Source organism: Canis aureus, chromosome 3, assembly GCF_053574225.1.
Source record: "Canis aureus isolate CA01 chromosome 3, VMU_Caureus_v.1.0, whole genome shotgun sequence".
In the NCBI taxonomy this organism is placed as follows: domain Eukaryota; kingdom Metazoa; phylum Chordata; class Mammalia; order Carnivora; family Canidae; genus Canis; species Canis aureus.
The window spans coordinates 57,124,042-57,151,860 of NC_135613.1; the positions used below are offsets into that span (position 1 = coordinate 57,124,042).

General features: G+C 41.1%; 1 long non-coding RNA gene across 1 annotated transcript; it reads left to right on the forward strand.

Annotated features, from left to right (window-relative positions):
- On the forward strand, positions 1-27,355 carry LOC144311060 (uncharacterized). The gene is made up of 3 exons (XR_013376653.1): positions 1-2,571; positions 24,960-27,013; positions 27,068-27,355. It is a non-coding gene; the product is annotated as an uncharacterized LOC144311060 (long non-coding RNA).
- The last annotated feature ends 464 nt before the right edge of the window (positions 27,356-27,819 follow it).

Below are 27,819 nucleotides of genomic sequence, written 5' to 3' on the forward strand. Positions count from 1 at the left end.
TTTTTTTTTTTTTTTGAGACAATTCTTTTATTAGATACATGTTTTACAAATATTTTCTCCCACTCTTTGGCTTGGCTTTTCATCGTCTTAATAGTGTCTTTTGAAGAGAGCGGGTTTTCAATTTTGATGATTTCTGGTTTATGAATTTTTTCTTATAGTTGATATATTTTTTTCTCCCATGAATACTTCACCCAAATCAAAGTTTTAAAATTTTTATCTCAAATTTTTGTGTAAAAGTATTATAGTTTCAACTCTTACATTGAGGTTTGTCATTTACTTTGAATTATCTTTGCATGTGGTATCAGGTAAGAGTTGTGATCCACTCTTTTGTATATAAATATCCAGTTATTCCAGCACCTTTTAAAAAAAGACTTTATTTATTCATGAGAGACACACAGAGAGGAAGAGACACGGGCAGAGGGAGAAGCAGGCTCCCTGCAGGGAGCCCCGTGTGGGACTCGATTCCAGGAAGCTGGGATCATGCCCCGAGCCAAAGGCAGATGCTCAACCACTGAGCCCCCCAGGTATCCCTATTACAGCACCTTTTGTTGAGAAAACTTATATATTAACTTGGAGACTTTGTTGATGATCAATTGACTATATATGTGTGGGTCTATTTCTGGATTCTACTCCATGGATTTATATGTCTATCCTTATGCCAATGTTACATTGCTAGTGATATATATTGCCATTTCATATATTAACTTATGTTAATATGTAATAATAGAGTAGATTAACTCTATGTTTAGGTAGTTCTATAGTAAGTCTTGAAAGGTAGTATATGTCCTCCAACTTTGCTCTTATTTTTCCAGATTGTTTTGAATATTCTAGATGCTTTGCTTTTCTCTTTAAATTTGAGATTCAGACTGTCTAGTTTGACAAAATAGCTGTCTGGTACTTATTGGCAGTGTGTTAATCTATAGATCAATTTAGGAAGAATTGAAATCACTATACTGAGTCTTCTGAACAATCAACATGATATATGTCTTCATTTATTTAGGTGTTTTTAAATATTTCACACAATATTTTATAGATTTTAATTGTCAGATTTGGTCATCTCTTGAATTTTCAGACGAGTTTTCCCTCTTTCCTTCCTTCCTCCTTCTATCCCTCCTTATCTCTCCCTTCCTCCTCCCTCTCTTTTTTCCTTCCTGTGTTTGTTCATTCACCCCTTCCTTTCTTTTAGCCTTTTATTCTTTTTTTTTTCCTTTTGAAATTTAACCGTTTAGTACCTATCTTGAATCCTGTGGTCATTTCGTGAATTTATTAAAACTTGAAATGTGTTCTGTAGATAAATACAAATGGGAAGCTTCACACTAGAGCCAACAGAGGTCATGGTTAAGCATGCAATGCTCTTGTAAGAGACGCTGTGTAAGATCATTGTCAGGAGCTGGACTCTGCCACGTGACCACAGCTCCCCGCAAGGGAGGCTGATGGGTGTCCATGTGTCCAGCTCAACTTGGCAATCTCTCTAATCATTGATTGATTGATTGTGCTAGGGGGGAGGAGCAGAGGGAAAGGGAGAATCTCAAGCAGATTCCCTGCTCAGCATGGAGCCCAAGACAGGGCTCGATCTATGATTGAGTCCATGCTATGCACTTCATGCCCCTATGTGCCACGTGCCAGTCCTATTTTACACACTGAGGATATAGCAGTAAAAACAAGACTAAGTCCCTGCTATATGGAGCTCTTACATTGGTGAGGAGAGAAAGACGTTAACAAATGATAAAATATGAAATGCATGGTATGGAGAGACATAGAGAAGGGAAAGGGATAGCAAAGTTTCAAAGAACAGGGCAGCAATTTTAAACAGTAGTCAAAGAAATTCTATGAGATGGTGACCTGAGCTGAAATCAGGAGTTAGCCACTTAACTGGCTGAGCCACGCAGGTGCCCCTCTCTGATCGCATTTTGGGGGGGATCATCAACAACTGTTGTTTTGAGATCCAAATGTAAAGGTCAAGTAGGCAGTTGGAGATACAAGGCTGCAGTTTAGGGAGAGTTTCAGGTTGGAGAGAAGCAGATACAAGGCTGCAGTTTAGGGAGAGCTTCAGGTTGGAGAGAAGCAGATGCTACCTAATGATGTAGGAGATAAAAGTATTTAATGGGATCAGAGATTATTCACTGCATATTTCTTACAGTGTCATTGGCCATTACAGAGTCCTTTAGGATAAAGGAACGTGCAGGTGTGAGCACTGGTCTTCTGGTGGCAGAGGATAGCCACATAAGACAGGATGGACTATGACTGCCTCCACACCAGGGACACACGTCAATCAGCAGATGACAACATAATAAAGAGGGGCACCTGGCTGGCTCAGTCAGTAGAGCATGTGACTCTTGATCTCAGGATTGTAAATTTGAGCCCCACATCGGGTGTAGAGATTACTTTTAAAAATTTACAAAAAACATAATAAAGGGATGTATAGGGACTTGGATTTGAAACAATTACATCACAAAAAGCAGTTTGGAGAAAATTGTAATAAAGAGCAATCTTAGGATAGTTATAAAAAAAATGCAGACTGGATCCAGACCACCTGCTTTTGTTCTACCATTACTAGATGTGTGACTTTAGGTAAGTTATTTCATCTCCTTTGTGCTTCAGTTTCTTCCTTTGTCAAACTGGAAAAATAATATTTTCACACAATGATTTTTTTGAGGATTAAAGGTCAGTATATGTGAAATGACTGGACTACTGACTATTGGATTAGTGTGTGATGGTACTATTATTGTCATGACCCATTGTCTACTGGGAGTAGCAGCCCTGTAGTGACAACAAAAATAAAATGCAGAAGAATTCTAATTGAGGTCTCACAGTACAAAGATGGAAGAGTCAGGGGAGTCTAAAGAGGGGAGTTTAGGGGGCACCTAGGTGGCTTAGTTGGTTAAGCATCTGCCTTTGGCTCACGTCCTGTCGGGCTCCCTGCTTAGTGGGCAGTCTGCTCCTGCCTCTGCCCCTCCCCACCCCTGCTCATGCTCTCCTGCTCTTTCGCTCTCTCTGTATTTCTCTCTCACTTGCTCTCTCTCTCAAATAAATAAAATCTTTAAAAAGGCAAAACTTGTATTGAACTTGAACACTGGACTTTGGGAGGAGATGATACCAGTGAAGACAATTAGTTTTTTTCTTTTTTTCTTCTATCTGAGCATGGCTTTAGACATGGGTTCACCAACAAGTGGCAGAGCTGTGTACCAGAGGAGTTAGGGGTGACAGGAGAGCTAAGAGGTAGAAGCATCAGCAGAGGTGTGCGTGGTGGCAGTTTGGAGAACAGGCAGTGACAGGAGTGATGATTCAAATGGGCTATTCATCCATTCAGCTAATGCTGGCTAAGTAACCACTATGTGCCACACATCCCAATAGGTAGATGTCTGAGGGAACAGAGTGAACAAGAGACAAAACCCCCTCTTACTCTGTCATCCACTATGTATTTACTATATTATATGTATTTTTTCTGGAATATTTTAAGGCATATCTCAGACATCATATCAGTTCACCTTTAAATATTTTAGTACATCTCTCTTACTGATAAAGACTTTAGAAAACAGCCGCCATATTATTATCAGCATCTCATTGATCACAATGTGCCATATAATAGCATCATAATCTTTACTAGTCAGTACACATTCACATTTTCCCCAGTTTTTAAAAAGGTCTTTTTAAAAGTTTGTTTCTTTGAATCACATTGTATTCGGTTGACCTCTCTCTCCTGTTAATCTCTAGTAGTTCTCCATAGTCTCTTTTGTAACCTTTCATATTACTGATTTTTTTAAAATTATCATATGGGGTAGGGGTACCTAGGTGGCTCAGTCAGTTAAGTGTCTAACTCTTGGTTTCGGCTCAGGCCATGATCTCGGGCTAGTGAGATTGAACCCTGCTTCGGGCTCCACGCGCAGCACGGAGTCTGCTTGTCCCTCTTCCTCCCCCTGCTTGCTTGCTCTCTCTCAAATAAATAAATAATCTTTTAAAAAGTAAATTATCATATGGTAAAATTGACTTTTTGGTGTGCAATTCTTTTTTCACACATGTGTAGATTCATGTGATTCCTACCACAATCAGGCTACAGAACAATTTCTTCACCCCCACCCCCGACCCAAAAAAGCTCTCTGTCACCATCCCTTTTAAATCACACCTCTTGTGCCTTTATATTTCTTGGGAAATTGAGTCATCTGTTCTGTATAATTTCCCACAAACTGGATTAGGCAGATGGTGTTCTTACAATGTGGTTTAGTGTGCGTCTGTAAGCTGGTAGTAGATCTGAGGTTTGGTTAGATTTGAGTCCAATTTTCTTTTTCTATTTTTTGATAAGAATGCTTACAGATGGTGCTGTGGTTTTCCTCTTGCATCATATCAGAAGGAACATAGTATTTGGTTGAATCACTTCGGACGATGCTGAGATTCATCATCACTGGGTTCGGCTGTGACCAGCTTGATCCCTCTGTCGGAGTGTATCCCACTGGCCCCTCACCCAATGACTTTCCTTGCTGGCCATGGTCACCACCTGGAGCCATTATTTCATTAGGGATTCCAAAATGGTGATATTTTAATTCTGGCATTTCTTTTGCATTTATCAGTCTTAGTTCTTCTCTTCTGGTATACATTTAACAGAAGGAAAGGATCATCTGGGAAGAAACTGTACATTTTTTTGAGGAGTTGGTGGCCCCATGTGGCCCAGTTAGGTGATTTTGAAAGAACCATTTGTAAAGACTTGGGGCACTTCTCCAGAAGGAGGGGCCAGCCTCACCTTCAGTTACACACTGATGGAGCAACAGAATCAAGCCTGCCCTGTGTTGGTCAGGAAGCATGGTAGGAGGCTTCTTGGGACAAGAAGTTTGCCGAGTTTCTGAGTCTTAGTTGGGCCTCAGTTGGGGGAAAGAGTAAAATTTGAACTGGATGAGAAATGGACATTTGATCCTAGGTTAGATCTCTTAATATCTAAAATTATCATTGTTCTAACAGCCAAAGTGACACAGAAACCTATAGGATCTTAGATGCTAATTATGCAGATATATTCAGTTTGTGAAAATTCACTGAGCGTATACTACTATGTGTACTTTTCTATATGCATCTTCAATTTCAATGAAAATGTAAAAGAAATCTACAGATTGTAATATAATCCAGACATACAGAAGGAAGATCTTACATAGTAGGTTTGCGGCAGGTGGCGAGTTAAGAATAGAGATTTTAGAATGATGCCCTACTGAGCTCTGCTCATTTATACCAGCGGAAGGTTGTTATTATCTGACCTTCTGTTGTGTCCACACAACATGTAGCCAGGGGAACACCAGGTACATATACCTTCCTGGGAAATTTTTATCATAAGATCAATGAAAGGTTTCAATCTGGGGAGTGCCATTTTGGAACATTCCCTGCAGTTGGTGTGTCAGCGGAATGGAGGAGGCCATTGGAGTTCAGCAGGGCAGTCAAGAGGCTGTGACACAAATTCTGGTTGGGTGGGAGCACTGCGTGGGGTGGGAGTCAGCTCACACACCTCCAGCCCACCCTTCCTCTGAGGGTGCCCGTACCCAACTGCCTGCTGTGTATCAACTTCCAGACATTGAGAAGCACCTCAACCTCAATATGTCCAAACTGAACTCATGATCTTCCTCCCCAAACCTGGCCCTAATCCAGTGTTCCTAGTCCCTGTGGATCATATCCATCTCACATTCAGTTGTACAGGCCAGTATCTGGGAGTCACTCTTGCCTCCTCCCTTTACCAAGCGTGCTGCTCTTATCTGTTAAAAGTCTCGAGTCCTTCAGCTTCTCTATATGTTCACAGTCTTCACCGCGGCTGAAGCTGCCTGGGCTCCCGCTGCAGGATCCTAACTGGTCCACCACCTTTCCCACTACAACCTGCATCCAGTTCACTTATCACATTAAAGCCAATCAATCTGAATGCTTCAGGATTCTTGTGGCTGGATCCATTCTCAGGGAAGTTTGCTCAGGTGGCACCTCCCAGTACACCCTGCTAGATGATTGACCCTCCTGCCCACATAGATAGTATTGGAAGGCATTGGGAAAGATGAGCCTCAGCAAGGATGGTTATGTGATGAGAAGACCACCTCACTAGCTGCACCTGGCTGCTAGGTAGAGAAATAGCCGGGATGCCTGTTGCTCTTAGGACATAATCCAATCTCATCCACCCCAAGGGGAGTGTCTGGAATATGTGGCCAAATCCAGAAGTCTGCCCATTTCCCACTTTTTTTTTCCCTCTAAGTTTTATTTCTGTGAAGCTTGAGGGCTCAGAGTCACCCAGAGGGAATGCTTATCTATTGGGTTGTTCCCTTCCTCAGGTTTCTGGGAATCTTACCTCTCCTCATTCACAGGTGAACCGAGAAATGAACCAGGTTCACACCCTGTTCCTGAGTGCAGCTGATTGGTCCAGAGATAAGCACCTGACCAGGATTTGACCAATCATTCCCAGGAATCTGGAAGGAAGGCTGACAGACATCAGCTCAGACTGATGAGGTGAAGGGGACTTTCTGTGTCCCGCACTTTCTCTGAGAAAGGTCCAGCTCAGGAAGAAAGGTTTTTTTAGTTTGGGCAAAGTCCTAAAAGAAACTGGGGTAGGGGTTGGTTGTGGGACTAGCTCTCAGGGCCCAGAAGGTAGTATCAGAAGGATGGGGGAGGGCTAGGAGAGTCTGCCTCTGTCCCCCCTCTTGCCTCCTTCCTTCAGGAGATGGTTGCCGTGGAGATGATTGAGTTCCCTTCTGTTGCAGCACACGGTTGCCTGGAGGTACAGCTGGGAGAAGCCTGAGAATTCTGCAGTGCTACTCCTTGTCTGTTTCTGGGTGTCTTGTCCCTTGCATCAGATCTTAGGGTCTTTAAGACTCTCCTGGGGTGTTTTTAGAACATGTCCACAAATCCTTTGATACTCCATCCATGGAAAGGTGGGGTCTTTCCACCCTCACTGTGAACCTGAGTGGGTTTATAATTTAACATGTAACCAATAGAGTGATGGAAATGATGTTTGAATTCTGAGGCCAGGTCAGAAAAGATGCTGCAGCTGCCTCCTTTATTTGCTGAATGCTGTTTTTGGGATCCCTGAGCTGCAGGGTAAGAAGTCTGAGCCCAGACTGTAGGGAGAGGCCATGTTTTGGTGCTACGGTCAGTAGCTCCAGCAAAGGTCTCAGTACACAGCCTGTGTCAAATGCTGGACATGGGAGTGAAGGCACCTTCATGCGAATCCAGCCTCTTGTAGTCGGGTCTTCCAACTGCAGTGCCTTCCCACCTGATGCCCCACAGGTCATGGAGCAGAGATAGGCCTTATCTGCTGTGTCCCCACCTGAATTCCAGACCCACAGAATCTGTGAGCAAAAGAAAATGTTTATTTGAAGCCTTTGTATTTTGGGTTAACTTATGCATTTAAACTAAAGTAATGAGAACACAGTCCCACACTGAGCCTTCCTACCCCTCTCTTACAACTGAAAGGTTGAAGGGCAGTAATTGAGTACTCATGGTCTCTGTCAGCATGCTGGCTCCTAAGAAGAAAACAAATGGAGAGGTCAAGTCATACATTCCCATTTTATTCTTCCCATAATTACCAATGAAATATGGCTTTCTGTCATCCTGAGACCTGGAACCTTACAGGAACTAAGCTTGCTTCTCATTAAAGAAACATCAGAAGAACATGAGTGTTCATGTCTGTCAAGAAGCATATTTTAAAAGGTTTATTCTGCATTCCTTTCCTCCCCAATTATTTCAGTGTACTCTTTTATTTATTTTTGTTTTGTTATAGTGTAATGATAGAAATTATAGTAAAATCAAGATAATAAGTTATGATAAAAAGTTTTAACAGGGATCCCTGGGTGGTGCAGCGGTTTGGCACCTACCTTTGGCCCAGGGCACAATCCTGGAGATCCGGGATCGAATCCCACATCGGGCTCCCGGTGCATGGAGCCTGCTTCTCCCTCTGCCTGTGTCTCTGCCTCTCTCTCTCTCTCTCTCTCTCTCTGTGTGACTATCATAAAATTAAAAAAAAGTTTTAACAAATTTATGCATATAATTACATACAATATGATATACAATAAAAATGTTATAGTAAAAGAATAAAAATTCTTTTATTTGATTGTTTTTTTTGTTTTGTTCTCTTTCATTTTGGTGATTCTTTCCAATGTTTTGTTCCTTGGATATCTTTTCACACAACTGTGAGGCATTACAAAGCTGACTGGAAGCTCTGAATATGTAAGCAGGGTCTGCAGATGTGTGGGTCTCTCATAGGGAAACTAGGAGGTTAAGGGGCTGTCTTTGAGCATACCTCCAAAGGTTAATTAGAACAGGGAGGTTTTTGTGGGGGGGGGTTGTGTGTGTGTGTGTGTTTTGTTTTGTTTTGTTTTGTTTTAGAACAGGGAGTTCTTTTCTCTGGAATAGTTTAATTCTGCAGATAAGAAGTGCCCTATCTCCTGCTTTGGTAGTATAAGCTACTTGCAAATCTAGGAGCAGTTTGAGGAGGGACTGAGGTTCCCATCATTCAGTGCTAAATGTCACTTAATCTCCCCATTTTCAGGCTCTTGGGGAGGAAAAATTTTCCTATACCCTTCAAAAATCCTTCCAGCCAGTCTAAGAATTAAACTGACATAAGACAGATTAACAGGAGAAAATCAAATGTAAGTTTCTATGTACAGGAACCTCACATATATGAGAGGTACACAGATAGGTAAAGTGAGGTATATATGCCATCCTGAACTAAGGAATGGGATAGAGGCCTGGGGTTCAAAGAGGAAGAAATCTATTCCTAGGGCAATAAGAGGAAAAGCAGATGCTTGGTGATTAGATATCTACCCTGCTATTGGATGGGTCATTCAGATAAAGTTTATCTCTAGTGATAGCTCTTATTCTGGGAAAGACCCCTAATTCAGATTCTTCTAGCTAGTTAAGGGGTGAAAGTTTCTCTTGGGCCCACAGGATCTTGATTGCCTTCAGCTCAAAATAGTCCACATGCCAAAGTGGCACATTTTGGGGAGACTTGTCCTGAACCCCTTCAAGTCCCATACCTCACCTCATTCCCTCTACCATATCTGGTCTCCACAAGGCAAGAGCATCTCACTTCTTTCAAAAGATAAACCTCTCATTTTCTAGTGGGAAAGGGTGCTAGCAGGTGTATGTGAGATAGGGAAGAATTTGGTGATTTGATCCTTCAGTACCACACTTTGAAGCACCCCCTCATCTTGGCCTCCTGTCTCACCCACAGCTTTTGTGGTGTCTTGACTCTCCAAGGGCTGAGCCTTCCCAGATTCTGTGGGGTTTAATTGTCCCTCTTCCCAGAGGGCACCCCTCTTCAGGGCTAGGAAGATTAAATTGACCATCTAATCATGGAATTCAGACCCAAATTCAGATTTGTCCATCCTCAAAGCTCTACATTGATTAGTTTATTTAATGAAGTTAGAATAAGGACTAGTAAACCTGAGAACATAGGATTACCAGAAGAACTAACTTCAGAATATAGATGTAGGATTCCTAAATAAAATGTTAACAAATGGAATCCAGCACAATATTGAAAAATCTACACATGACAGACAACTCAGTAAAGAAATACCAAGTAACATGAGATACTACTTTTGTCTGTCCGTGTGTGTGTGATGAACCTGGCAGGGATGTTAAGAAAGATACTAGCCATTGCAGGCAGTGGTAGAGGACATAGGCATTCTCCCATTTCTAGTGTAAATTGGCGTCACCTTTCAAGAGGTCACTTGTACTATATGTGGCAGAAGTCTTACAATCATACATAACTTTTGACCTAGAAGCCCCCCTTCTAGGAATTTATTTTCAGGAAATAATTGTGATATATGCAGAAATTTGGCATAAGGACATTCATCTCATTGTTATTTATAGTATTGAAAAATTGATAAGAATTTATCTGCCCACTAATATGGGCTTGATAGGATATATAAATCAGACCTAAAATTATGTTGAAAAATAACACCATGAAAATATAATGATATGCAAAGTGAAATCATGGGTTTGAAACAGTATGTTCTCAAGTTTTTGTATTATAAAGGATTCTTCTTGTTGCAAAAACTCAACTAAAAGTGACTTAAGAGAAAGCAAAAGAATGTATTGATTCATAATCCTGGAAAGTCATGGATCCTAATCCCAGAAGGTCAGGGAGCATAATGCCTTCAGGCAGGCCAGACCCAGGTGCCCAAGGATCATCATTAATAATGTGCTTCCATTTCTTAATTCAGCTTTATTTTATGTTAGTTGTACTTTCAGGTACACCTTCCACAAGTGTTTTTAAACAGAGTGTTTTAGAGTTCTCCAGCGAAACAGAGGCAAGGAGACCCAGGCAAGCCCAGGGGTGTGGTTCAAAGGCTTCAGAGCCTGAGAGCTGATGGTGTAGATTCCAGGCTGGTTTCGAAGGGCTGAAAACCAGGAGTGCTGAGGTCAGGAGAAGATGAATGTTCCAGTTTAAGTAGTCAGGCAGGTAGTGAATTCAACCTTTTCTCCACCTTTTTGTTCTATTGAGGCCCTCAGTAAGTTGGATGAGGTCCATCCACATTGGGGAGGGTCATCTTCTTTGCTCAATCCACCCATTAAAATGCTGATCTCTTCTGGAAACACCCTCACAGACACACCCAGAAATTATGTTTAACCAGCTATCTAGGCATCCTGTGGCCCAGTCAAGTTGACATATAAAATTAACCATCACAGAGGGCCTAAAAGCGGCTCTGGGGTTATGCTACAGAAAAAGAGTCTTTTCTTCTAAATCATTCCAGCCAAAATCCCAGTGCTAAATTTCTTTGACCGGGCCTGGGTCATTTACTCCTCTCCAGCTGAGAGATGGTGTGGGTCCCACATGAATTATGTAATAATGACAACAGCTAAAATTTATTGAGTTCTAATTACATGTCAGATTAGGAATCTGAGTTTGAGTTCTATGATTAGATGTGTAATCTTGGGCAGTTCAGTCTCCTCATGCCTGAAAAAGACACATAATCCATATCCTCAGTATCATTTCACTTACTCCTCATAACAACCCTACTGAAATAGATTCTGTCCTCATTTTACAGAGGAGAAAACTAAGGCTCAGGTAGGTTAAACATATTATACACAACAAAAGAATTAGCAAATGGTGAACTCATTCACATGGATTGAGAATGTGGGAGGAAGCAGTTTCCCTAGGAATCAGAGGCTTCTTCCAACATCAAAGATAGCCCAAAACAAAAGCAAATAACCCCACAGAATACAGTGATTTGAAAATTCAATAAATCTATCACTAATATACTCATAAAGGCATAAGAATATATTGCACTTGTGTTATAAGAAGAGGATGATGTGTTCATAAATTTAAGAGAAAAAGAGCCCTTAAAAGTTAAAGCAGGAGAAAAAAAAAAAGTTAAAGCAGGAGAGTAGACCTGAAAATGTACTATCAGTTGGAAGATCAATCTGAGGAAACCCCTGAAGGAGACAAAGAGATGGAAAATAGGAGAGAAAAGGTAACCCTGGGAGGTTCAATATCTGAGTAACAGAGTTCTAGAAAGAACAGAGAACATTTAGGGGAGGCAGTGAAACAATACAGAAACATTTACCAGAACTGAAGGACCTGAGGTTCCAGATTGGAAGCACCCTTCAAATGCTCAGAAAAAAAAAGGATGAAAAGAGACCCACCAAGATGCATCATCATGAAATTTCAGAACATTGGGGGCAAAGAGATCTTAAAATCTGAGGGGGGAGGGAGAAGAGAGAGAAACATAAACATCGTATACAGAGGATGGGCAATCAGATTTGGCTTTGCGTGGTCCAACGAACAACACTGGGAGCAAGAGGACAACCGAGCAACACCTTCAAAATTCCGAGGAAGAGTGATTTCCACCCTCGTATTCTTCACCCAGCTGGATTATCAATGAAATATGAGGGTAAGCACAGACATTTTCTGACCTGCAAGATTTCAAAGTGTTTCCTTCATGCATCCCTTCTGAAGAAGCTACTGGAGGCTGTATTTCTTGAAACAAGAAGACATGGGACACCTCAGAGAGAAGTCTGACCCAGGGGAGAGATGGAGGGGATCCTCAGAGTGAGGGTGATAGGAAAATCCAGGGGGGACAGCCGTGCACTAGATGCAGAAGGTAACCATTCAGACCACAAAGAAACATGGTTAGAGAACTATCACCTGCTACCATCCACACTAACTTTAAACCAAGGATGAAATGACCGGAGAGTCTGGCCCAAGTTTTTTTTCCTGTACTTATCTTATTTGACCACACGTTGATGAAGTTCCGGCTCATTTCTGCATGCCCCACTGCCTTGCTGTGCTGTAAATGTCATCTAGAAATGTTGGCAGGGAAATCATGGTGAACTGAAAATACAGCAGAGCCTCCCCCTCTGGCCAAACACTTAAAACCTGGTCCATGCCAAGATGCTGCTACATGTCTCAACTGTGCTGAGCCTGATGCCTGGTTTTACTCAATTCTCTATTCAATGATTTTCCCGTCAAGAGCTCTTATAAATGCTCAGGGAAGCTGAAGCTAGACAGTGGCCCAGAGACCATTCAGCTTAGCTTCTCCCTGCTCCCGACCCTCCCCTGCACGAGCGTCCCTTCAACAGTGGCAGCATCAGACTTTCATTATAGTCCTTGATTGCTGCTTGCTGCACAGATTTTTTAAAACTTAGTAATATTTAGGGATGCATATGTAGGTAGAAAGCTAAAAGGGAAAACGGGAATGATTGACAAAAAAAAAAAAGTCACCACAGTGGTCACTGCTGAAGGTAGAGAAGAGACTACAATTGAGGAAGGGTAGGCATAGGCTCTGAGTGAACCAGCCAATGTTTTATATCTCAAACTGGCCACATGATTGTTTACCCTATTATTATATTTAAATAATTAATATTTTATTATTAAGTGCACAAATGATTTTATTCCCCCTTCTATTTGCACAATGCATTTCACAACAAACCATTAAAAACAAAACAAAACAAAACAAAACAAAAAAACCCAAAACAAAACAGGGCAGCCCAGGTGTCTCAGTGGTTTAGCACCTTTGGCAGTGGCAGATGATTGGAGAGTAGAAGGGGAAAGAGTGGGCTATTTCTCCTCTATTTTTCTATTCCTGTGAGGTCCTTGACTGTGACTCCTTCTCTCCTATGAATGTCCTTCTCCCTCCAAACAGACACCTCCCTCTGTGGTTCCAGCTCCCTGGAAATCCCTCTCCTTGGTTCTGGTTCCTGGCTGGCCCCAACCTCCATATTCTAAAAAAACCTCCCTCTCCTGTTGCCTCTTCAGCGCTAGGGTAGCAGTGGGTTCCGGCTGTTGTTAACCTCTCCCTTACCTCACCATCCTGTGTTTGGCCTCTCAGCTTTTCCATTTCCTGTGTAACCAATTTTCTTTATTTGGCTTGAAGGGCCCAGGGTGGCGTCTGTTTTCCTGACTACACCCTGACTAATACAGATAGGGTGCTCATCCTTGGTCTAATCCGAGCAACGTGTGGAATGGGGTAACATGTTATCAGCTAAGGCAGCATTGGCCCTAGGGGCTCCCTGCTTATACAGGAAAGGGTTGTGCACAAAGATAACATCTCTTAGGTAGAATTTTAGATGATTTTATATTATTTTTTCTTCTTTTTTTGTTTATCCAAATTACCTACATTTCCTTTTCTCTTTCTTCAAATTTTTATTTAAGTATTTATTTGAGTGTGTGTGTGTGTGTGTGTGTGTGTGTGTGTGTGTGTGTGTTTGAGCAAGCAGGGAAAGGAGCAGAGGGAAAGGGACAAGCAGACTCTGTGCTGAGCATACAGCTAATGCTTGATCTCACAACCCTGAGATCAATACCTGAGCCAAAACCAAAAGTCAGATACTTAACTGACTAAGCCACTGAGGCACCCCCCAAATTATCTACAATTTCTCCAACAGTGGACATGGATTGTTCAGGCATGAAGAAAAAATTGCCGGCATGCCACCTTTAGGAAACAAGTGAGAAGGGATGATCATCATGTGTGCACAATAAGATGCATCAGAGAATATGGAAGCAGCTAACCCCCATAAAATCACTTTGGTCCCCAAGCTTTTTTCTCCCGCTTTATTGAGCTATGGTTGACAAATAAAACCTTGATAGATCTAAAGTGTACACAGTAATGACCTGATACATTTTCACAGGGTGAAAGGATTCCTACAATCGAGTTAATGAACGCATCCATCAGCCCATGTACTTACCTTTTTTTTTTTTTTTTAAGATTTTATTTATTTATTTATTCATGGGAGACACACAGAGAGAGGCAGAGACTCAGGCAGAGGGAGAAGCTGTTTTCCTGCAGGGAGCCCAATGCGGGACTCCATCCCAGGACCCCAGGGTCATGACCTGAGCCAAAGGCAGCCGCTCAACCCCTGAGCCACCCAGGTGCTCCTCGCGTACTTACCTTTATTTACCTATTTGTTTTGGCAAACACTTAAGCTCTACTCTATTAGCAAATTTCAGTTGTAAAATGCAGTGCTGTCAACTCTAGTCACTATGTTATACGTGGTGGTTATAGATCTTCAGACCTTATTCATCTTATAATGGAAAGTATGTCCCCTTTACCAACCTGTCCCCATTTGTCCCAACACCCAGCACCTGGCCACCATTCTCTTCTCTGTTTTTGTGTGTGCCACTTAAAAAAAAAATTTTTTTTTTAGATTTTACATATAAGTGAAGTCAAGCAATATTTGTCTTTCTCTGCCTCCCTCCCTACATCTTAAAAAAAAGTCATTCAGTATAAGATACGAGAGTAATGAGATTTCTCTTGTGAGATGTACAAAAGATGCTTATGCTCTTTTGCTTATCTGGTGTAGTTCATAATGTAATTGAATAATTTGAAAAATCTGGTGCTATAATCATAAAAGGGGGAGACAGCACGTTGTTGGGGGTGATTTTCACAGAATCATGCAGACCCACAAATGAGAAAGTCTCTAGTGAGGGGAGGAAATCTTGCTGGTTCATATGGATAGGTTTATTTTTTATTTTTATTTTTTTATTTTTTATTTATTTATGATAGTCACACAGCAAGAGAGAGAGAGGCAGAGACATAGGCAGAGGGAGAAGCAGGCTCCATGCACCGGGAGCCTGATGTGGGATTCGATCCCGGGTCTCCAGGATCGCGCCCTGGGCCAAAGGCAGGCGCCAAACCGCTGTGCCACCCAGGGATCCCCTATGGATAGGTTTATATTTAACAGGCGACTTGTGTGGTTTTTTGTAAGAATTGGAGGCATGTTTTGGTGTTTTCTTAATCAAATCATCTAAGGGGTTTTGGAAAATGTATAACTGAGAGGCTGAAGGATCCAAATGGATATTAAAACAGCTGAGGGGGACGCCTGGGTGGCTCAGTGGTTGAGCATCTGCCTTCGGCTCAGGTCGTGATCCCGGGTTCCTGGGATCAAGTCCCACATCGGGCCCCTGGTAGGGAGCCTGCTTCTCCCTCTGCCTATGTTTCTGCCTCTCTCTCTCTGTGTGTCTCTCATGAATAAATAAAATCTTAAAAAAATAAAAAATAAAAAAAATAAAACAGTTGAGGCATGGGTTAGAAATCGGAGAACATGAGTAAAAAAGCTCAAGAAATAGCAGTGGAAAGATTAAATAGGACTTGAGGCAGAAGCAACACTGCATCAAAGAAGACAGAAACCAGTGGGGAGAAAATGAACCATTGGAAATGGGAAGAGAAAAAAATAATAATAAAATAAAATAAATAAAATAAAATAATAAAATAAAAATAACATAAACAAAATACAGGGCTAATCAGCTAGTACTGGACCAGACTAGTCGACAAACATTTTCCACAGCAGAGCCTCGCATAGAAAATATGCATCGCAAGTAAGAACATGGCAAAACTTGCTTCTGCTTTCCATGTAACCCAATGCAGTCCAGTGCAAAGTGGAGAAATCAAAAGAAGACATTTTCCTAGATGTTTAACTGTGACCATCAGTGAGTCACAGCAACAGACTTTGGACTTCAACGTGCACCTGCGTGCCTACGCCTGTACTTAGTCACAGTCTAATTACAGCTTTTTCAAGAGCCTGCTCACTGGACTCCCAAGATGCTGTATGTGAGGAGAGCAGGATTGTTAATAATGCTGCCCCACACATGGGGGGCTCCGTTGGTGTAGCGTCTGCCTTCAGCTCAGGTCACAATCCCAGGGCCCTGGCATCAGGCCCAAGTCTGGCTCCTGCCTGCTTCTCCCTCCTGCTTCTCCTTCTTCCTCTGCCTCTCCCTCTGTTCAAGCGCTCTCTCTCTTTCTCTCCCCCCCCCCAAATAAATAAATAAAATCTTAAAAAGATAACCGAGAACGGAATGAATATTGAGGAAGTGTCTCTGTCTCTGGGAGGGCTTCTCCTCGGTAGACCCTGTATTTTATTCTATTCTAATTTATTTTATTTATTATTTTATTTTATTTTGCTCTTCCCACTTCCAATGGTTCATTTTCTCCCCAGTGGTTCCTGTCTTCCTTGATGCGGTGTTGCTTCCGCCTCGAGTCCTAATTAATCTTTCCATTGCTATTTCTTGAGCCTTTTGGGGGAGAACATGATGTGGGCCGCAGGCTGCAAATGCTTGACAGGTCCTGGTGTGGATCTTGGCTGAGATCTCTTGATGAATTGTTTCATTATCTTTTCCTTTAATCTCCCAACTTCCATCCTGAGTGAATGCCTCACGAGAACCACATCTACTACTTGAAGGGAGACTTCACAAAAGTGGCTTGGCTGCAGTGACATCCTCCCGACACATCAGGAAAATCTGAGCAACCTGGTTGAGAAGGTGAAAACTCAGACCTTCTCAGGACGCCTACGGCGACCCGAGTGTGAACACAGATTGCGTGTTCATTAACTGTGCAGTGCAGGCTTTTTCTTTTAAGGAATTCCTTCTCTGTTTGTGGACACCCTGGGTCACGATCATCTTCCACATTGCCAGAGGCATGCCAAAGCAACAACCAGCATTGGATTTTTAGTCGTGGGTAATACAGAGGAGAAGTTCGGCACCATTCTGAGCATGGCAGCTGGCACTCTTGGAAATATTCAGGACAACTGTCATTTCTGGAAAATATCTAAGGCCTCAAGGTAGCAAACTGGCATCTGAATGGAAAATGCATCTGAACTGCAGTCGGTGCATGGTGGGATCCTTTTGAAGGCTATTGACTCACAGTTCTATCAAAAATACAACAGCTGAGGGGGCACCTGGTGGGCTCATTCGATAGTGCATGCAACTGTTGGCCCCAGGGTCATGAGTTCAAGCCCCACGTTGCATGTAGAGCTTACTTTAAAAAAATAATAATAATTAAAAAAATACAACAGCCGTGTATGCCCATAACTCTCCCTAGGGTAATCACACTCCTAGTCAACACTCCAAACTCTTTCCATTTAGAGCGTGTAATTATGTAAAAGCGGAAATATTTTTAGAGCAACTCTGCTCCCTCAGCAGTGAAACATCACCACGTCCCCTCATTGTTAGGCATTTCAGTCACTTTCAAGCGTCCTCAGAAAGCACACCTCTTAAAGAATCTTTTTCTTTTTTTTTTTTATGCTCACTCAGCTGAACCTCTCTAGATTTTTCTAACCAGGACTAGCAATTCATCTTCATGTTAAGAAGCACACACTTCATGAGTTAGATGTCCTTACATTCTATCTGAAGACAGATCTAGTTTAGTTTCTAAGAATTAAGATCAGATATGTTATCACTGGGGCACCTGGGTGGCTCAGTGGTTGAGCATCTGCCTTCAGCTCAGGGCGTGATCCCAGGGTTCCGGGATCAAGTTCTGCATCGGGCTCCCCGCAGGGAGCCTGCTTCTCCCTCTGCCTGTGTCTCTGCCTTTCTCTCTCTCTCTGGGTCTCTCATGAATAAATAATCTCTAAAAATAAAATAAAAATAAATCACAAAGCTGTGAGTCGCAGATTCCGTACCTTGTATCTTTTGCTGTGCCATTTTCATACATCTCCAAAAATGGCCATAGTCCCTTGGGCATTGTCAGAACTCAGTCTAGGACCTGCCCTACCCTGAGCTCAGCATTCCTCCTCCTGGTGATGGACAATGGGCTGTGCACACCATCGTTACCCACCCTGGGGCCTTCCAACGCCACAGCACCCACAGCCCCTTGGAACTCACCAAGGAGCAACCCAACGGCTTGGCAACCATCCCCAGGGGCTGGTTGGAGGATTTCATTTACCCTTTCCAAACTCATAAGCACAATTTCCTTTACTACCTAGCTTCCCGAAGATGATTTGTGAGCTGCTCTCTGTTCGCCACCTTCGGGAAGGTTTCTGAGGTGGCCCAGGTCACTCCTCTGCCACTTCTGGTTTCAGGGCATGGATCGCTCATGGAGATGCACAGCCCAGGAAGCTACTGTGTGAACCACCTGGGTCCTGCGAGGAAAACTCTCTGACCGCTGGTTTCCAGCCCTGAGTTCTGGGGAATTTGCCACCAGGAGTGGGGGGACCTAAGATTCTACAGGGAGGTTCTTGCACTGGGCTGCAAATGCCCTCCTGTTGACCGCCAAGTTTTAATGGGTTTGTGAATTTCTCGAAATTGCACACTAATTCCCTATAAATGTGATTTTCCAGAAGAAAGAGTTCCCCACTTTCATCAGATTCTGCAGGACTCGATGCCCTCAAAAGGCTGAGAGCGTCTGTTCTGTCTTTATTTGCTCTAACTTGATATATAGTACTTCTTGTTTTACTGCTGACCAGTAGAGTATGAATTGCTTTTATCCAGACCTCAACAGTACCATGCTCTCTGCGTCTCCCTCTTACTCCTGGATTGTTGTTGTTGTTGTTGTTGTTGTTTTAAAGTACTCTCTTCACCCAATGTGGGATTTGAACTCACAACCTTGATATTAAGAGTCACACACTCTTCCGACTGAGCCAACCAGGCATCCCACTTTTTGATTATACATTTTTCTATGTGGATGGCCAATTTCTGGGTACTTTTTAAAATCCTTCAGGTGGAGAACCTGGGTGGCTCAGTCAGTTGAGTGTCTGACTTCTACTCAGATTGTGATCTTGGGGTCCTGAGATCAAGCCCCATGTAGGTCTCCCTGCTCAGTGGAATCTGCTGCTTCTTCTCCCTCTGCCCCTACCCTCCACTCATGCTCTTTCTCTCTCTCTCAGATAAATAAAATAAAATAAAATAAAATAAAATAAAATAAAATAAAATAAAATACAAATCTTTCATGTGAGCTTTAAGTTAGCTGTTAGAGTGGTGGTTGTCTTTAAATATGTCATGACTTTCTTTTTTTAAGATTTTGTTTATTTATTCATGGGAGACACACAGACAGACACAGCGAAGCAGGCTCCCTGCAGGGAGCCCGACGTGGAACTCAATCCCAGGACCCCGGGATCATGCCCTAAGCCAAAGGCAGACATTCAACCACTGAGCCACATGGGTGTACTGAGTTTTTCTTTTCTTAAGAAAGACTCCCCCCACTTTTTAGTGTGCACTGACTAAACAGACAAAAGAACACATATAAATGTGGAATTTAAAGAAAAAACTGAAGCAACCTAAAATTAGAATATTGCCAGCATCTCATTATTTACACCCCCTTAAAAACTCCCCCAGAAGTATCCATTCTTCTAACCTGTGGTGACAATTTCCTTGCCCATCTTTACAGCTTTTCCTCGTAAACATGCATTATTCAGTTGTCTGTTCTTGAACTTTATATAATTGGAATCATACTAAAATATTTATTATCTTGCTTCTTCAGCTCAATATCATGTTTGCAATGTTAATTCACATTGCTGTCTGGAGCTGTGCCTCATGCATTTCCACTGCTTTTTATGAATCTACCACAATCATCCATTTCCCTGTTGACGGACAGTTGTTGGTTTCCTATTAGTAGCTGTTAAGAGTAATGTAATCTCTTTCATGCATATGGTGCATATGGACTAGAATTTCTCAAGAGTATGTGCCTAGAATTGGAATAGCTAGTTTGTGGGGTGTGAACAAATTCAACTTTGTTGGAAAATGGTCCTGACTTTCCAAAGTGGCTCTAAGGAATAGAAGCTGTCATGAGCCACTGATAAGAATTGTCCCACATCCTTGCTAATCCTTGGCATTATGAGTGTTTTTATTTTGGTAATTCTGGAAGTATGTAGTTGTATCTCATTGAAGTTTTAATTTGATTTTTTTAAATTATTAATGAGGTTGAGAATTTTAAAATATGCTTATTGACCATTTGGACTTCCTCTTCTGTGAAGTTCCTGCTCAAATGTTTGTTTGTTTGTTTGTTTATTATTTTTACAAGTGGCTAAGTTTTTTTGCTGTTGTTTTGCTTTAAAGTAGGCGTGGTGCCCAATTCAGGACTTGAACTCATGATTCTGAGATCAAGACCCGAGCTGAGATCAAGAGTCAAATGCTAAACTGACTTAGCCACCCAGGCGCCCCCCTGTTTTGTCTAGTTATTATGAGGTTGTCTCTTACTTATTGATTTATTGGAGTTCTTGTTGTCTTCTAGATACTAACACATTTCAGGGGGATAAATGTGCCACAAATATCCTCTCTTGCATCATCTCTTACAACTTTCTTTATGGGACTTGCATAAGAGAGCTTTTTACTTGTCATTTCAAGTATATACAAAAATAGAAAATATAATAAACCCCTCCACTCCAGTCACCCATTTCAACAATCGTATAGTGCTGATGGTGAGCAGAAGTTCTTAATTTTTATGTGGGCCACTTTGTCGGGCTCTTTATCCAGAGTTAGTACTATTTGTATCTTATTTAAGAAATCTTGTTTAAAAAGAATCTTACCCTCAGGTGTTGAAAGTAGTCTCCTATGTTTTCTTTTGAAAGATTTATAGTATTATCCTTTACATTCAGACCTTTCAGCTACTTGAAGCTGATTTATGTACAATAAGAAAAAACATGCAGTTTTTTGTGGTATGGATACCTACCTGTCCCAGCACCATTTATGAAGCAGCCCGTCCTCCCCCACTTGTCCTAGACCATCACCTCTGTCAAAAATGGCAGGTGTGCCTAAGTCTGTTTCTGGGATCTCCATTCCACTCTAGTGGTTGTGCCTATCAGTTCTCCTGCTAGTACTCAGCTGTCTTCATAAGTAGGCTGTTGCTGTTGGGGTCTGGCTTGATTGCTGATCATAGTCATAATATAGCTTACCTGATTGCCATCTTTTGTTCAGACTTGATTTATTGTCCAATGTGGGCCATTTCTATAAAGGCCCTGTGTGTTCTTGAAAAGAGGATATGTTATGCAATGTTGGGTATGCTATTCTACAAATGCCTAGTTGGCCAAGTTCAACTGTGTTGTTCAAACCTATATTCTTTTTTTTGTTTGTTTATTTCCATTCTTTTTTCAGTTGTGAATCTACATTCTTACTGATTTTTCATCTGTTTGTTCTATCAATGACCAAGAGAGGTGTATTAAAATATCCACAGTATGATTGCGGACTTGTCTGTTTCTCCACGTAGTTGGGTCAATTTTTATTTCATGTATTTTGAGATGATGTTATGAGGTTCATACATATTTAAAATCGTTATATCTTCCTGGTGAACTGAGCATTTGTTTTATTAATATGAAGTAAACCTGTGTAACTCTACAAATGCTGCTTGCCTTCAATTTTTTGTTTCTGCAATTAATAGAGTGACAAATATATGTATACACACATTTGTATTGTGGTAAAATATGTATAATATAAAATTTACCATTTTAACCATTCTAAGTGTACTATTTAGTGGCATTAAGGATATTCACATTGTTGTGCAACCATCACCACCACCCATTTCCAGAAATTTATATCATTCCAAAGAGAAACTCTGTACCCATTAAACAGTAATTCCCCCATCCCCTACTCTGGAGGGAATTCCCATTACCTCTTGTAGGAACCTCCTATCAATGGAATCATAAAGTATTTGTTCTGTTGTGCCTAGCTTCTTTCATTTTGCATAAGGTTCGACCACGTTGTAGCATGTAGCAGAATTTCATTCCTTTTTATGGTTTAATAGAGCTCCATTGTTTGCCTACACCACATTTTGTCTATCCATCCATCTGTTGATGGACACTTGGGTGGCTTCCATCCTTTGGCTATTGTGAACAATGATACTATAATGCTGGTGTAATAGTAATGTGTTGGAGGGTCTGCTTTTAATTCTTTTGGGTGTACACACATACACATTTTTAATATAATATTTCCAATTAAAAATTTTCACCCCTTCTAAAAATTGCTATGTTTCTCTCAGAAACCAACCTATCTTTGGTTTCAGCTAGAGCATCTTAACCATCTACATTTACTGGAATTGTTTATATTTATATATATTCTAATTTTATGCTTTCAATTTGTCCTGCCTGTTCTATGTGCTTTTCACCTGTTTTTACTTTCTTTTGGATTGATGATTATTCGTTAAATCATTCCAACCCCTCTATCAGTTGTTTGGAAGATCTGCACTGTTTCACTTTCTTTTAGTTCTTACCTGGAAGTTACAACATGTGCTATCGATGTATCAAAACCTAATTTAATTAATTTTGATCCCTTTACCCTCATACCAGACAATCACAAACCTTAGAATATTTTTAAATTATATTTATTCCTTTTTCAGACTTTTATGTTATTATTGAGTGTTTTCATTTAAAAAATTATCTAAAATAAATAAATAAATTAAAATTATCCTTTAGGGTCCCTGGGTGGCTCAGTGGGTTAAGTGTCTGCCTCTGGCTCAGGTCATTATCCCAGAGTCCTAGGATCAAGTCCTGCATCGGGCTTGCAAGAGCTGAAGGCTTCTTCCTCAGTGGAGAGTCTGCTTCTCCCTTTCCCTCTGTCCCTCTCCCCTGCTTGTGCTCCCTCCCTCTCTCAAATAAATAAATAAAATCTTAAAAAAAAAAAAACACCCTCCTTCCATGTTGTACACCTGAAACTAATGTAGTGTGTCAACTCTACTCAAAAATATATAGAGCTATTTAAAAAATGATAAAGTTTAACATAAAACTTTTGAGCAGTTAAAAATCCCCCTTAACACCAATATTTTATAGAATCCATTTTCACTTACATTTACTCACATATTTATAATTTTCTGTGTTCTTTATTCATTCTCAAAATTCTGACTTTCCGTTAAGGACCATTTTCTTTTTCCCAGAAGGGTGTCATTTAGAATCTTCATGATTGAGGGATTACTGGTAGCAAAATGGAGGCATGTTGAAGTGCCTTTGCATTTGTCCTAGAGGGTCTCATTTCACTGTGTTCTGCTTTCCTGAGAAATCAACTGTGAGTCCAGCGATTGCTACTTTGTAAGTAGTCTGGTTGTTTCTTTCTTTTAACAACTATTTATGGGAGGCTTGGGAGGGTCAGTGGTTGAGTGTCTGCCTTTGGCTCAGGTTGTGATCCCAGGGTCCTGGGATGGAGTCCACCGGGCTCCCTGCATGGAGCCTGCTTCTCCCTCTGCCTGTGTCTCTACCTCTCTCTGTGTGTCTCTCATGAATAAATAAATAAAATCTTTTTAAAAAAACACAACTATTTATATGAAGAAGTGGGCAAATAGTATAGTAATTCCTATTTGCTCATAATTCAACTTTGATAATTACAAACTTATGGCCAGTTTTGTTTCATCTGTACTCCTACCTACTTCCCATCCACCTGTTTTATTTGGAAGCAAATGGAAGACACATTATTTCATAGATAAATATTTCAGTATATTAACCTGACGATAAGGGATTTCCCTTAAAAGAAACATAACTGTAATATTAGTATTGTTCCTAAAAATTAACAATAATTTATTAGTATTATCAACTATCTAGTCAGTGTTCAAGTTTCCAATTGTCTCATAAGTGATTTTTTAAGCTTGAATAAGATATACACGTTCCTAGTAATTTTTCCATTTGTTAGATTCTTTTGATCCCTATATTCCTTTACTTTTTCCCTCTTTTTTCTAATTATTTGTTGAGCAAACCAAGTGTTTTTCCCATGGTGCTGCCCCAACACTGCATTCTCATAGCACATTGAACATGTTCTGTGACCACATGTTAAGAACTTCTGTTTGTCTTGGATGTTCTACATTTCATTATGGTGTGTCTAAGTGTGGATTTCTCCCAAACTTTTTTTTTTAATTTTTTTTTATTTATTTATGATAGTCACATAGAGAGAGAGAGGCAGAGACACAGGCAGAGGGAGAAGCAGGCTCCATGCACTGGGAGCCCGATGTGGGACTCGATCCCAGGTCTCCAGGATCGCGCCCTGGGCCAAAGGCAGGCGCCAAACCGCTGCGCCACCCAGGGATCCCCTCTCCCAAACTTTTAAAACCTTTCTGCCAGAGAGTTTCTGGGATTTTTGAAAGTGTGGATATATATCTTTCTTCAGTTCTGAAATTTTCTTGTCCATGATGTCCCCAGAGTATTTCCTGCCCTGGAATTCTAATTAGACATATATTTGCCCCCCTTACTGCTCATCTCTCAACTTTTATCTCACATTTTCCATGTCTTTGTTTCCTATTTGCATTTTTAAAAAGATTTTATTTATTTATTTGAGATGGAGAGAGACAGAGCATGAGCAGGGAGGAGGGTCAGAGGAAAGGGAGAAGCAGGCTCTCCACTGGGCAGGCAACCTGATGCAGGACTTGATCCCAGGAACCTGGGATCATGACCTGAGCTGAAGGCAGATGCTTAACCAACTGAGCCATCCACACATCCCTCCTATTTGCATTTTGAGTAGTTCCTAATGTTTTATCATTTACTAATCCTCTCCCAAAGTGTGTCTAACCTGCTGTCAAACCTACTCATTGAGTCTTAACATAGTGTTGTATTTTTAAACATGTTCTATTTGTTCGACATGGTCCCTTTCAAATCTACAAGGTTGCGTGACATCTGTAGATTAGGCCTATCTCTTTACGCTTTCTTAGACAATCAGAACAAATTGCAATTTGGAACAATATTCTGCAAAATCTTTGGGAATACTGGAATGGAAAATCCAAATAAGGAATCATTTACACCTGCTGTTAGGTGTGGCCATCCATAGAACCCTCAGGCCCAGGCAAACCATCTTTAAGAGATTGCTAACAAATCCCTCTCTGCTTTATTCCCAGTCAACAAGCACCTCAAAGAGGCCATGTCATCCTCATCACGATGGATGTGCCCACCAGCGCATCTGTCTTACCTGGGATCCACCTCAGTAAATACAGCTTCTGAGAGAAAGAGGGAAACCCCCTAAATCCAAGTCCTGTTTTACCTATTGTCATTTTCCAACTAGATTTACCTTCTCCGAGGAGGCATTTTGCTGAACTCTTTATGTACATCATCTTATTTATTTTTACCTACAAACCTGTGAGGTTATTATGTTACCTCCTTTTTCCAGATGAAGGAAGAGATGGCTCAGAGGGTTTAAGGCAGTTGCCATGGTCACACAGCTGGTGAGTGGTGGAAGAGCCTCGAACACAGCTCTGTCTGGTCCACACTCGAGCACTTTCTGGTTCCCTCTTTTGAGGGATCTTTAGGCTCATCACCTGACCTTAAAGGTTAAAGACCCGTATCAGGACACATGAGGCTGATTCCATGCCTGGACTGACACAGTGTCGATAAGGTCTGTCTTATTTTGTTGATGTAAAGATTATATAAAATGACTTTTGACATCGATTCAGGCCAATTCACCATCGTGTAGTATAAAAACAAAAATCACAGTTTTGGGTGTTGTTTGTTGTGGTATATTTTCTATTGAGTAAGATCCACACATCTTAAATTTAGGCTTGTTTTTTTTTTTACATAATTATACACCTATTTTGCATTCTCCAAATAAAAATATAGACTATTTCAATCATTCACAAATATTCCCTCCTGTCCATATTTCCACTTCCAGAAACAACCATTGCTCTAGTTTCTATCCCTTTGGATTAACTTTCTTTGTTCCTAAATTTCATATATAAAGCAATCAGAATTTTTTTTCTTTGGTCTTTCTTCTTTTGCACCACAATAGCTTTTGGGGTGTATCCATGTAGTTGTATGTAATGCATAGTATTCAATTATGTGACCCTGGGAGGATATATTTGCAAAGATATATCTAACAAAGACTGTTATTCTAAATAAGGATAGAACTCTTAAAATCCCACAATAAGAAAACAAACTGGGGCAGCCTGAGTGGCTCAGCGGTTTAGGCGCCTGCCTTTGGCCCAGGACGTGATCCTGGAGTCCTGGGATCGAGTCCCACGTCGGGCTCCCTGCATGGAGCCTGCTTCTCCCTCTGCCTCTCTCTCTCTCTCTCTCTATCATGAATAAATAAATAAAATCTTTAAAAAAACCTACCTGATTATAACATGTGCCAAAAGGGGCACCTGGGTGGCTCAGTGGTTGAGTGTCTGCCTTCAGCTCAGGGAGTAATCCCAGGGTTCTGGGATCGAGTCCTGTATTGGGCTCCCCACAGGGAGCCTGCTTCCCCCTCTGCCTATGTCTGTGCCTCTCTTTGTGTGTCTCTCATGAATAAATAAATAAAATCTTTTTAAAAATAAAATAAAATAAATAAAACATGTACTGAAGACTTTAATAGCCACCTTACCAATAAAGATATACAGCTGGCAATTGGCATGTGAAGTGATGCTCCCTAGCATGTGTCATTATAGAAATGCAAATTAAAGCAATGATGATGTACCACTATACACCTGTTAGAATGACCAAACTTCAGAACACTGACGATAGCAAATGCTGTGAGGATGTGGAGCGACTGGAACTCTCGTTCATTATTGCTGGGAATGCAAAATGGTGCAACCACTTTGGAAGACAGTCTGGTGGTTTCTTTCAAAACTAAATATACTTGGGTAAATATGTATTTACCCAAAGGATATGAAAATACAGATACAAAGGGGTACATGCACCCCAATGTTTATAGCAGCATTATCAACAATAGCCAAACTATGGAAAGAACCCAGATGTCCATCAACTGATGAACAGATAAAGAAGATGTGGTATGTATATATGTGTGTATATATATAATGCAATATTACTCAGCCATAAAAAAGAATGAAATCTTGCTATTTACAACTACGTGGCTAGAACTAGAGTGTATTATGCTGAGTGAAATAAGTCAGTAAGAAAGACAAAAAAGAGCATACCATATGAATTCACTCATTGTAGAATTTAAGAAACAGAATAGGTAGCGGCCGAGATAGCTCAGTTGGGAGAGCGTTAGACCGAAGAAACAGAATAGGTGAACATGGGGGTAAAAAAAAAAAAAAAAAAGAGGGGCAAACCAGAAAAGACACTCTTAACTCTGTAGAACAAACTGATGGTCACCAGAGGGTGGGTAGAGGGATGGGTGAAATAGGGGATGGGGTGAAGAAGTGTGTTTCTTATAATGAGGACTGGGTATTGTATATAAGTGTTGAATCACCATATTGTACACCTGAAACGGATATTACATTGTATGTTAACTAACAGGAATTTAAATTAAAACTTGAAAAAAGAAACCCAAAACTAAACATATTCTTTCCATATGATCCAGCAGTCATGCTCCTTGGTATTTATCCAGAGGAATTGAAAGCTTATGTCCACATGAAAACCTGCCCACCCGTGTTTAAAGCAGCTTTGTTCACAATTGCCAAAAGTTGTAAGTAACCCAGATGTCCTCCAGTATGTGAATGTACAAATAAACTGGTTCGGCAAGACAATGGAATATTGTTCAGCACTAAAACTTAATGCGCTCTGAAGGCATGAAAAGACATGGAGAACCTTAAATGCAGATCACTGAGCAAAAGGAGCCAGTCTACAGGCTCCATACTGTACAATTCCAACTATATGACATTCTGAAAGAGGCAAAGCTGTGCAGACAGGAAAACATGAGTGGTTGCCAGAGGTTGGGGGTGGGGGAGGTGGAGGGATGGACAAGCAGAGGAGGAGGACTTCCAGGGAGTGAAAATACTCTGTATGATATCATAATGGTGGATACTTTTCTTTATATAT